The following is a 9,757-nucleotide window of genomic DNA, read 5'->3' on the forward strand; positions in this document are numbered from 1 at the left end:
GATTGGCTAGAATTGATTCAGTTCGTCATGTTCACAAACCGACATCGCGAGCATGTCTAGGTGGGTAGGTTTAAACTAGGCATGCCCCTATCATGCATCCCAAAGCCCTGGAACATCGAGAGTCATACCGTACCGATGTGATCTCTCAAGTGCCCTGAGTCCAAAAAATTGTCAAAATTTGACAGACTGTTTCTTCAAATCTAGGACACATATGGTCCCATTTGATCCCCTGGGGTCACATGAGGCTCCTCTACAATGTCCTATCTTAGTTTTTGATGAGTCAGAGCCATTTTCAATTGGTAGCATTTTTTTGCCTACTCTAAAAACCGTCAGTTGGATGCAATGCAAAGTTGCAAGATTGGCTAGAATTGATTCGGTTCGTTGTGTGCACAAACTGACGTAATAAGAGCATCTGGGTGGATAGGTTTATGCTAGGCATTCCCCTATTGTGGATCCCAAAGTGCCAGAACGTCAAGAGTCATACCGTACTGGTGTGATCTCTCAAGTGCCCTGAGTCCAAAAAATTATCTAAATTTGATGGACTATCTCTTCAAATCCAGGACACATATGGTTGATCCGTTTGAACCCATGGAGTCACGTGAGTCTCCTCTATAATGGCATGTCTTGGTTTTTGACAACTCGGAGCTATTTTCAATTATTAGCATTTTTTTGCCTGCTGCAAAAACTGTCAGTTGCATGCAATGCAAAGTTGCAAGATTGGCTAGAATTTATTCAGTTCATTGTGTGTACAAACCGACGTCGTGAGCGCACCTAGGTGGGTAGGTTTAGACTAGGCATACCCCTGTCATGCATCCTAAAGCGTCGAAATGTCGAGAGTCATATCGTACCAATGCGATCTCTCAAGTGCCCTGAGTCCAAAAATTGTCAAAATTTGACGGATTGTTTCTTCAAATCCAAGACACATATGGTTGATCCATTTGAACCCATTGGGTTGAGTGTGGCTCCTTTACAATAGCCTATCTTGGTTTTTGATGAGTCGGAGCCATTTTCAATTCGTAGCATTTTTTTGCCTGCTCCAAAAATTGTCAGTTGCATGCAATGCAAAGTTGCAAGATTGGCTAGACTTGATTCCGTTCATCGTGTGCACAAACTGACATCATTAGCACATTTGGGTGGGCAGTTTTACGCTAGGAACGCCCCTCTCATGCATCCCAAAGCATCGAAACATCAAGAGTCATACCATACCGGTGCGATCTCTCAAGTGTCCTAAGTCCAAAAAATTGTCAAAACTTGATGGATTGTTTCTTCCAATATAGGACACATATGGTTGATTCATTTCAATGTGTGGGGTCTCCTGAGGCCCCTCTAAAATGACCTATCTAGGTTTTCGACAATTCGGAGCCATTTTCAATTATTAGCTTTTTTTTGCTTGCTACAAAAACTGTCAGTTGCATGCAATGCAAAGTTGCAAGATTGGCTAGAATTGATTCGATTCATCGTGTACACAAACTGATGTCATGAGAGTGTCTGTGTGGGTAGGTTTACTCTAGGCATGCCCCTATTGTGCATCCCAAAGCATTGGAACATCGAGAGTCATACCGTACCGATGCGATCTCTCAAGTGCTCTGAGTCCAAATAATTGTCAAAATTTGATAGACTGTTTCTTCAAATCCAGGACACATATGGCCGATCTATTTGATCTCATAGGGTCATGTGAGGATCCTCTACAATGGCCTATCTCAGTTTTTGATGACTCAGAGTCATTTTCAATTATTAGCATTTTTTTGCCTACTCAAAAAACCATCAGTTGCATGCAATGAAAAGTTGCAAGACTGGCTAGAATTGATTTGGTTCATCGTGTGCACAAACCGATGTTACGAGCGCATTCGAGTGGGTTGGTTTACACCAAGGTTTCCCCTATTGTGTATCCCAAAGCCTTGAAACATCGAGAGTCATACCGTACCTGTGCGATCTCTCAAGTGTCCTGAGTAGAAAAAATTGTCAAAACTTGACGAACTGTTTGATGAATACTAAGAGGGGGGGTGAATTAGTATACCAAAAAACACTGCATTTAAACACTTATATAGTCTAAAGATAAACCGGTAAAATAGTTTAACAGACAGACTGGTTATCACACATGCAAACCAAAATGCAAATAAAGCATTCACCCATAAAAGCAATACAACCATAACACAAGATATTTGATGTGGAAACCCAAATGGGAAAAACTATGGTGAGATGGAGCTCACAAGTCACTATCTGCAGAATAGAAACCAGACCGGTTAAGGTCTTACAAAGTTCTTCACCAGAACAGATCCTGTTAGGAATCTCAATCTTTGTTAGAAGATAAGTCCGATTAAAGACTACCTTGCTACAGGATTTTAGATTCACAGAGGTGAACCACCTTGTTAGAAGATTTTACAAAAGGCTTTTAGGCCTACCCGGTTAAGGGCTACAGACTTGTCAATGATGTGAGTAATCAACAAGTGTTTGATCTATCTAATAGCACAGACTGCTCGATTAGATCCTTGATAGCTCGTTCTTAATGCATTCCTGCATTACTTCAGTCTTCTACACATTCATATTCTCTCCAACTCCTCAATCACCTTAGACCATAGCCATTATATCGACTATCACAACAACAATAACAACAACACCCTAAAACCCTAGACATGATGTCCTTATAAAGGAAACTGATTTCATGTCAGTCCAATGGGATTGCATTATAATTTCCTAGGTTCAATGAACCTAGACATACTAGGTAGTATGTCACACAGAGCATCGCTACAGTGTTGGCATCGTCAAACAATCGGTGGATTGGTAACTCATCACAAAATGCCAGTTGGTAACTCATCACAGAGTATTACCGGTTCATAGAAAATACCGGTTGCTGGTTTATCAAAAATGAAGACTGGTAGAAATGTGTTATGCCGCTTTAATCCCTCATACCGCTTGAGGTCAACATGCCACTTTAGACCGATAAACACATTCTGCAAAACATCAATAGTCTAATGACTATAATACAACATACTTGCAACATATCTGTTGGAACAAATACCGGTTGTGCTCTAACTCATACATATAAAGAGGATCTTAATGCAAGTGTGTGTCCATCAATGACAATCACAACATGAACATCAAGAATGCCAACAATCTCCCCATTTGGAATTGATGGAAACACTTAGGAAAATAAAATTTTGACATCTAAGTGTTTTACAACAAAATTATGCCATTAGCAAAATTGCTCCCCCTAAGCATATACACTATCCCTTTAACAATACAATGAATAGAAATTTTGCATACAGAGCATAAACATTGATATATCAGAGTAGATAGCATATATCAAAGCATATAGAAAATTTTTTAAATACCAAATACTTCTCCCCTATACTTCTCCAAAATAGAATACTTCTCCCCCTTTGCCAACAATGACAAAGTACCGCTAAGCAATCCTGTTTCCATTTGATATATATAAATAATAAAAGTTTATGACAATAAGGAATAGTACTTGTCAAAAACAAATTTATAGTCCTGCAAGAATTGCATCATTGATAGAGACTAGGACTCAAGTAGGGAGGAGGACACTTCTTTCTCTATTTGCATCTGGGAGACCTGTTCTTCCATGGCATCAACTGTGCTCATCTCCTATGTAACTATCAAGGCATCCAGGTTCAGATAACACTTCTGAAGAATTTGCAGACATTGAAGTAAAACCAATTGTAGCTCCTGCAAATCTCTAGACCGTGTGCTGATCTCTTGCTCCATTTTGGCTGACTGGATCTGAAACCGATGAATGGTTTGCCCATAAGTTGCAAAGGAATCATAAGGTAGCTTGAATGTGCTGAAGTAAGACTGTAAGTTTGTTTGAAGCTTTTGCTTTTGAGCTAGCACATCATCATAAAATAGATGGGGTTGACAGATTTTGCTGAGTAGCATGTTCCCCTCATCTAGAGTGTCCCTTATATCCTTTTGTTCTTTCTTCAGTTCAAACCGAAGTTCATTCAACTTTTTCACCAGAGCTATATTAAGAGCCTTTTGATGCTCCTTCTTGACATTAGCCTCTGCTGCCTCTTCAAGACTTTACACTTGATCATCTACTACTTTGCATAGGAGCTTTAGTCTAACTAATGAAGAATCGATGTTTGGAAGATTTGTATCGGGTATCAAACCGGCAAGCGTATCCACAACAGCTTGGATTACATCCTGCTCCTTTTTTTGTCATAAGTTTTCAAGGCACTCTTGAGCTACCTTGATGCTTTGCATTAGCTCCGATTCACTTGCAGACTGGAGATCGATAGGACTGGTGATATCAGCCGGTTTGGCTTGACTCTCGGTTTCCTTCAGAGTCTCCATCTGTGTGCTCTTCTCCGCTTCTCCTGTCTTGTCCTTTTCCGCTTTCTTTTCTTCTTCTTGCTTCTTCTTTTTCTCTACTTCCTTCTTCTTTTCATGTTCCTTGTCTTCTTCTTCCTTCTTCTTCCTCTCAGCTTCCTTCCTCTTCTCCTCTTCTTTCTTTTCCTCTTCCTTCTTCTTCTTTTCTTCTTCCTTTCTCTTTTCCTCTTCTTTATCTTCCTCTTCCTTCTTCTTCTTTTCCTCATCCTTCCGCTTCTTCTCTTCTTTATCCTCTCATCTTCTTGCCTCTTCTTCTCTTCACATTTTCTTTTCTCCTCTTCCTCTTTTCTCTTCTCTTCCTCTTTCCGCTTTACCTCATCTTCATCCCTCTTCTTCTTCTCTGCCTGTTCCCTAGCCACTTCCTATTTGTCCTCGCCTTGCTCATTGCCCTGTTCGACCTGATGCTCCTGTCTTGTTCCCTCAGAAGCTATGTCCTGAGTGACATCTTCTATGTCCAGGGCATCAACATCAATAGTGTCGATTGATGCTACAACCAGATTTCCTTCATCATCAAATGCTTCATCCGGTTTGGATATAACCGGTTCTTCTTCTGCTTGTCAGTTGGCCAGACATGCTTTGTGAGTCTGGACAATGGTTTGCATAAACAATTGGGTGTCTTTTTCGACATCAAGAACTCTACCTTCTAACAGCCAGAGTCTTCTTTTTCTAGTGAAGAAGAGTCCTTTATTTAGATCAATAACATCATATAATTCAGAATTTGACAGGTCGGGAAAGTATTGTGCAAAAACCTTCTCTCTAATTTCCTTTTCTTTCTCTATGGCAATGCACCATCTATTATCTAATGACATATATAAAGAATCCGGTGTCTGAGACTTAATCTTTGAGGGCGACTGGTCATTACTACAAAGATACTGAATTATTTCTTTTTCAACCGCTTCCTTTTCATCCTCATTGAAGTCATCAAAACACTCAAGTAAATCATTTAATAGTTTTCTCCTAATATTCTTCATTGTTCTTTGATAATGTGTCAAAGGTTTACAGGAAGAGATATCTATATTTACTAGTGCTGAAGATGTCGGTTCACTCTTTGTCTTCTTTCTTGTCTGTCTCGCCTTTTTGGGCTGCTCCTCAGACATAGTTTCTTCTGAGTCTGGAGAGTTGCTTCTTGTCTTCCTCTTTCTCTAGAACACTTTAGCTGGTGCAGCTTCTAGTTTCTTCTTAGCTGGTGACTGCTTGGTCACTTTTGGAGTTGCAGTAGTAACTAGTGCTGATGCTGCAAGCACTGCCTTTGCCTTCTTCATTGCCGGTCCTTTCTCTTTCACTGCTGGTGGTTCCTCAGCTGGTGCTATCCTCTCCAGGTAGGTGCCAGTTCTCTTTGCCTTAGGATCAAGCTGTGAGGCAATAAGGGTAGAGGCATACCCTTCCAGCATGTCATACATCACCTCATAGCCCATTGGCTCCACTTCTTCCATTCTAGGCTCAGCAGCCTCCATTATACATTTGTCTACTTGGATGGTGAATCAAATATTGTCTTCATATTTCTTGATGATGTCTCCTGATATCCTCACTCTTTGACTCATCTTCCTTCTGAAATCATCAAAATACTTGTTCAGAATATCAGGGTAACCGGTTCCAAGTGCTTCAATGCTTTCCTTGATTTGCTTGGTTATCGGTTGGTCACTAGACCACTAAACGTCTCCTACTCCTGGGAAGTATCCTTGAAAGTAAAAGATCAACCCAACCAATAGTTGTCCAAACTTGAACCTCAGTGCATTATCTTGTTTGATTGATTTCAGGTTTAATAGGAGTTGCCTCTACATATCGGTGCACAGATCGAATGATGCATCCTCCTTTATCATCGAGTAAGCGGCATTTACCACTGCAGTAGATATAGAGTTGATTCTGTTGGCTGAGAACATTTGGTAGCCTATCACCATGTAGACATACTTAACCAGATCATCCTTGATTGAATTTAAAGTCATGCCCTGTGAGTCACTTAATGAACCGGTGAGCTTGGACATCTCAGTTTTGCTAACTGTCCTTAGGGTTGGCACATCCCTTGTATTGCAGAAACCAATAATGGCATGAATTGCCTGTGGCGTAATATCATGTTTTCTCTCTAGGTACATCTTGTTACCATGGACCCTGCTCAGAATAATCCTTATATGATCTTCTGTGAAATCCTCTAGGAAGTAAACAACATTGTGGAGTTTCTTCTTCTCCAAAATACTATTCTTAGGTTTGATAATCTTATCTTGTCCACAAAACAAACCTAGTTGGGTATGGATAGCTAGAGACCCTAGGTCTTTGAGTTTACAATCAATATAATCTGAGATTCCCTCGTCTACTATTACTCCAGTCGGAACTTGTGATAGTGCATTATATTTTGACTTCCGTTGAATAAAACTTTTAGACTCAATAGATGCACTAGAACTGGTATGAGATGCGGAAGCCATTGTAGAGATTTTAAGAACTTGAGAAATACCTTTCAAAACACGTGAGTTTAGGGCTTTCTGATTCTCCTTCACTCCTCACTTCATCGGTAGTTGAATCACCACTTTGTGTTCTCCACTTGACCATTTGCTATTTGAATTTGAATCTCCTTTGTGGTTTCTCAATTTCTCCAAATTTTTGCTCAAATCGCCTTTTCGTCGCTCTACTCTTTGAAAAACTTTTCTTCGCTCGAAAACTAATAGTGAGAAATGATTTCAAAAATGCTTTTAAACATAGTCCTCACCTACCATCATTAATGCTCCTCCATTAGGGGATAAACCCTAATTTGCCTTTTTACCATTTCCAGTCTTCTGCCAAGCGACAGGTATCATATACCGGTTAAGGTCTTTTTCTAGTATAAACTGGGGTTTCGAAAACATTTTGCCGTTTGCTCCCCCTAAGCCTTTTGAGGCTTGGTTTGCCAGTTCCGATATTTCCACACTAGGTGCAGATATCGTTTCCTCTTCCAACATTACTGGTTTCCTCCTCCAGGTTTTGTTCATGTCATCTTGAACTATTTCAACATCGATCCCTCCTTCTTAAGTGACCGATATATCATCAGATATACTCTTTCTACTTCTGCAGAATCTTGCAATGTGACCCAGTTTGTTGTAGTGCTAGCAAACCAATCTAGGTGCTCTCCAAGGTCCATTGTTCATGTTTCCATTCTTCCTTTTGCATGTTGCAGCAGTGTGACCATGACCATGACAGATCATACAATTTTCTCTCCATCCGGTTGCCGCTTGATGGCCACCACTTCTTGGCTGATGATTGAAGATATTAAACCGGTTGTGGTTTCGGTTCACAAAAGGTTCAAGACCAACTCCTTGGGTCCTTTGAGGATATCTTCCAGTGTTATTCATCACAAACCTGCATTCAAATGCTCTATTCCCAAACTTGTTGTATGCATAACAATGACCATTGAATTTATTGGATCTAGGTACATTGTTAATAAAGTAAGGAAAATTATTGTAAGCTTTGCTCCTACATACATTGGCAATATGTCCTTTAAGATAGTTGAAACAAACAAGTTTAAACTTTTGCTTACCTTTTTCCTTTGACGCCAGTTGTCTCTTTGATGCTCCAGCATTTGTACTAGAGGTCTCACCTTCCTCATGACCGGTATAGCCAAGTCCATCAGTATTCTTGACTGGCTTAGCAGATTCAAACTTTTGCTCTAGCTTGACAGTGCTCTTGTTGAACTTAGCAAGTATTTTCTTTGACTCAGAGAGTTATTTGGAAATAGCAGCATTTGTTTCCATCAGGTTTTCATTCTCAGAGATGGCACTGTTCAGTTCACCTTGCATGTCGTCATTTTCCACTTTGCTAGTATGGAGTTGAGCATTTAGGGCACTCATCTCTTGTTTCAACTTGGAGATCTCACAATCTCTTTCTTTCATTAGGTCTTCAATTTTTCTCCGGTTCTCAAGCTCTTGACACATCCGGATAGTTAGTCCTTTCAACTCCTTTCTCAGGTTGGAGTTTGATTCATTCAATTTATTTACCTCTACAATTAGGGCTTCCATGTCTGCTTCATCTGCAGAACTATTTTCAGATAGCTCCATCAGCTTTTCTGCATGTTCTCTCCTTTTTGCTTGAGATGCCTTGTATTTGACCATAAGATCATCATAGGCTTGCTCAGACTAAGTGAGCCATTGAGTAAGTTCCCTCAAGGTGTATTTCCCCATATCTCTTTCCAAGTGGTTAAACTTATAGAAAGGTAGGCTCTGATACCAATTGATGAATACTAAGAGGGGGGGGTGAATTAGTATACCAAAAAACATTGCACTTAAACACTTAAATAGTCTAAAGATAAACTGGTAAAATAGTTTAACAGACATACCAGTTATCACACATGCAAACCAAAATGCAGATAAAGCATTCACCCACAAAAGAAATACAACCATAACACAAGATATTTGACATGGAAACCCAAATGGGGAAAACCATGGTGAGATAGAACTCACAAGTCACTATTTGCAGAATAGAAACTAGACCGGTTAAGGTCAGATCGGTTAAGGTCTTACAAATTTCTTCACTAGAACAGATACTATTAGGTATCTCAATCTCTGTTAGGAGATAAGTCCGATTAAAGACTACCTTGCTAGAGGATTTTAGATTCACAGAGGTGAACCACCTTGTTAGAGGATTTTACAAAAGGCTTTTGGGCCTACTCGGTTAAGGGCTACAGACTTGTCAATGATGTGAGTAATCAACAAGTGTTTGATCTATCTAATAGCACAGACTGCTTGATTAGATCCTTGATAACTCATTCTTAATGCATTCCTGCATTACTTCAGTCTTCTACACATTCATATTCTCTCCAACTCCTCAATCACCTTAAACCCTAGCCATTATATCGACTATCACAACAACAATAACAACAACACCCTAAAACCCTAGACATGATGTCCTTATAAAGGAAACTGATTTCATGTCGGTCCAATGGGATTACATTACTATTTCCTAGGTTCAATGAACTTGGACATACTAGGCAGTATGTCACAAAAAGCATCACTACAGTTTCAGCACCGTCAAACAATCGGTGGATTGGTAACTCATCACAGAGTATTACCGGTTCATACAAAATACCGGTTGTCGGTTTATCAAAAATGAAGACTGGTAGAAATGTGTTATGCCACTTTAATCCCTCGTACCACTTGAGGTCAACATGCCACTTTAGACCGGTAAACACATTCTACAAAACATCAATACTAATGACTATAATACAACATACTTGCAGCATATCGGTTGGAACAAATACCGGTTGTGCTCTAACTCATACATATAAAGAGGATCTTAATGCAAGTGTGTGTCCATCAATGACAAACACAACATGAACATCAAGAATGCCAACACTGTTTCTTCCAATCCAGGACACATATGGTCGATCCTTTTGAACTCGTGGGGTCATGTGAGGCTCCTCTACAATGTCCTCTCTCATTTTTGATGA

Source organism: Cryptomeria japonica, chromosome 3 (assembly GCF_030272615.1).
Source record: "Cryptomeria japonica chromosome 3, Sugi_1.0, whole genome shotgun sequence".
Classification (NCBI taxonomy): Eukaryota; Viridiplantae; Streptophyta; class Pinopsida; order Cupressales; family Cupressaceae; genus Cryptomeria; species Cryptomeria japonica.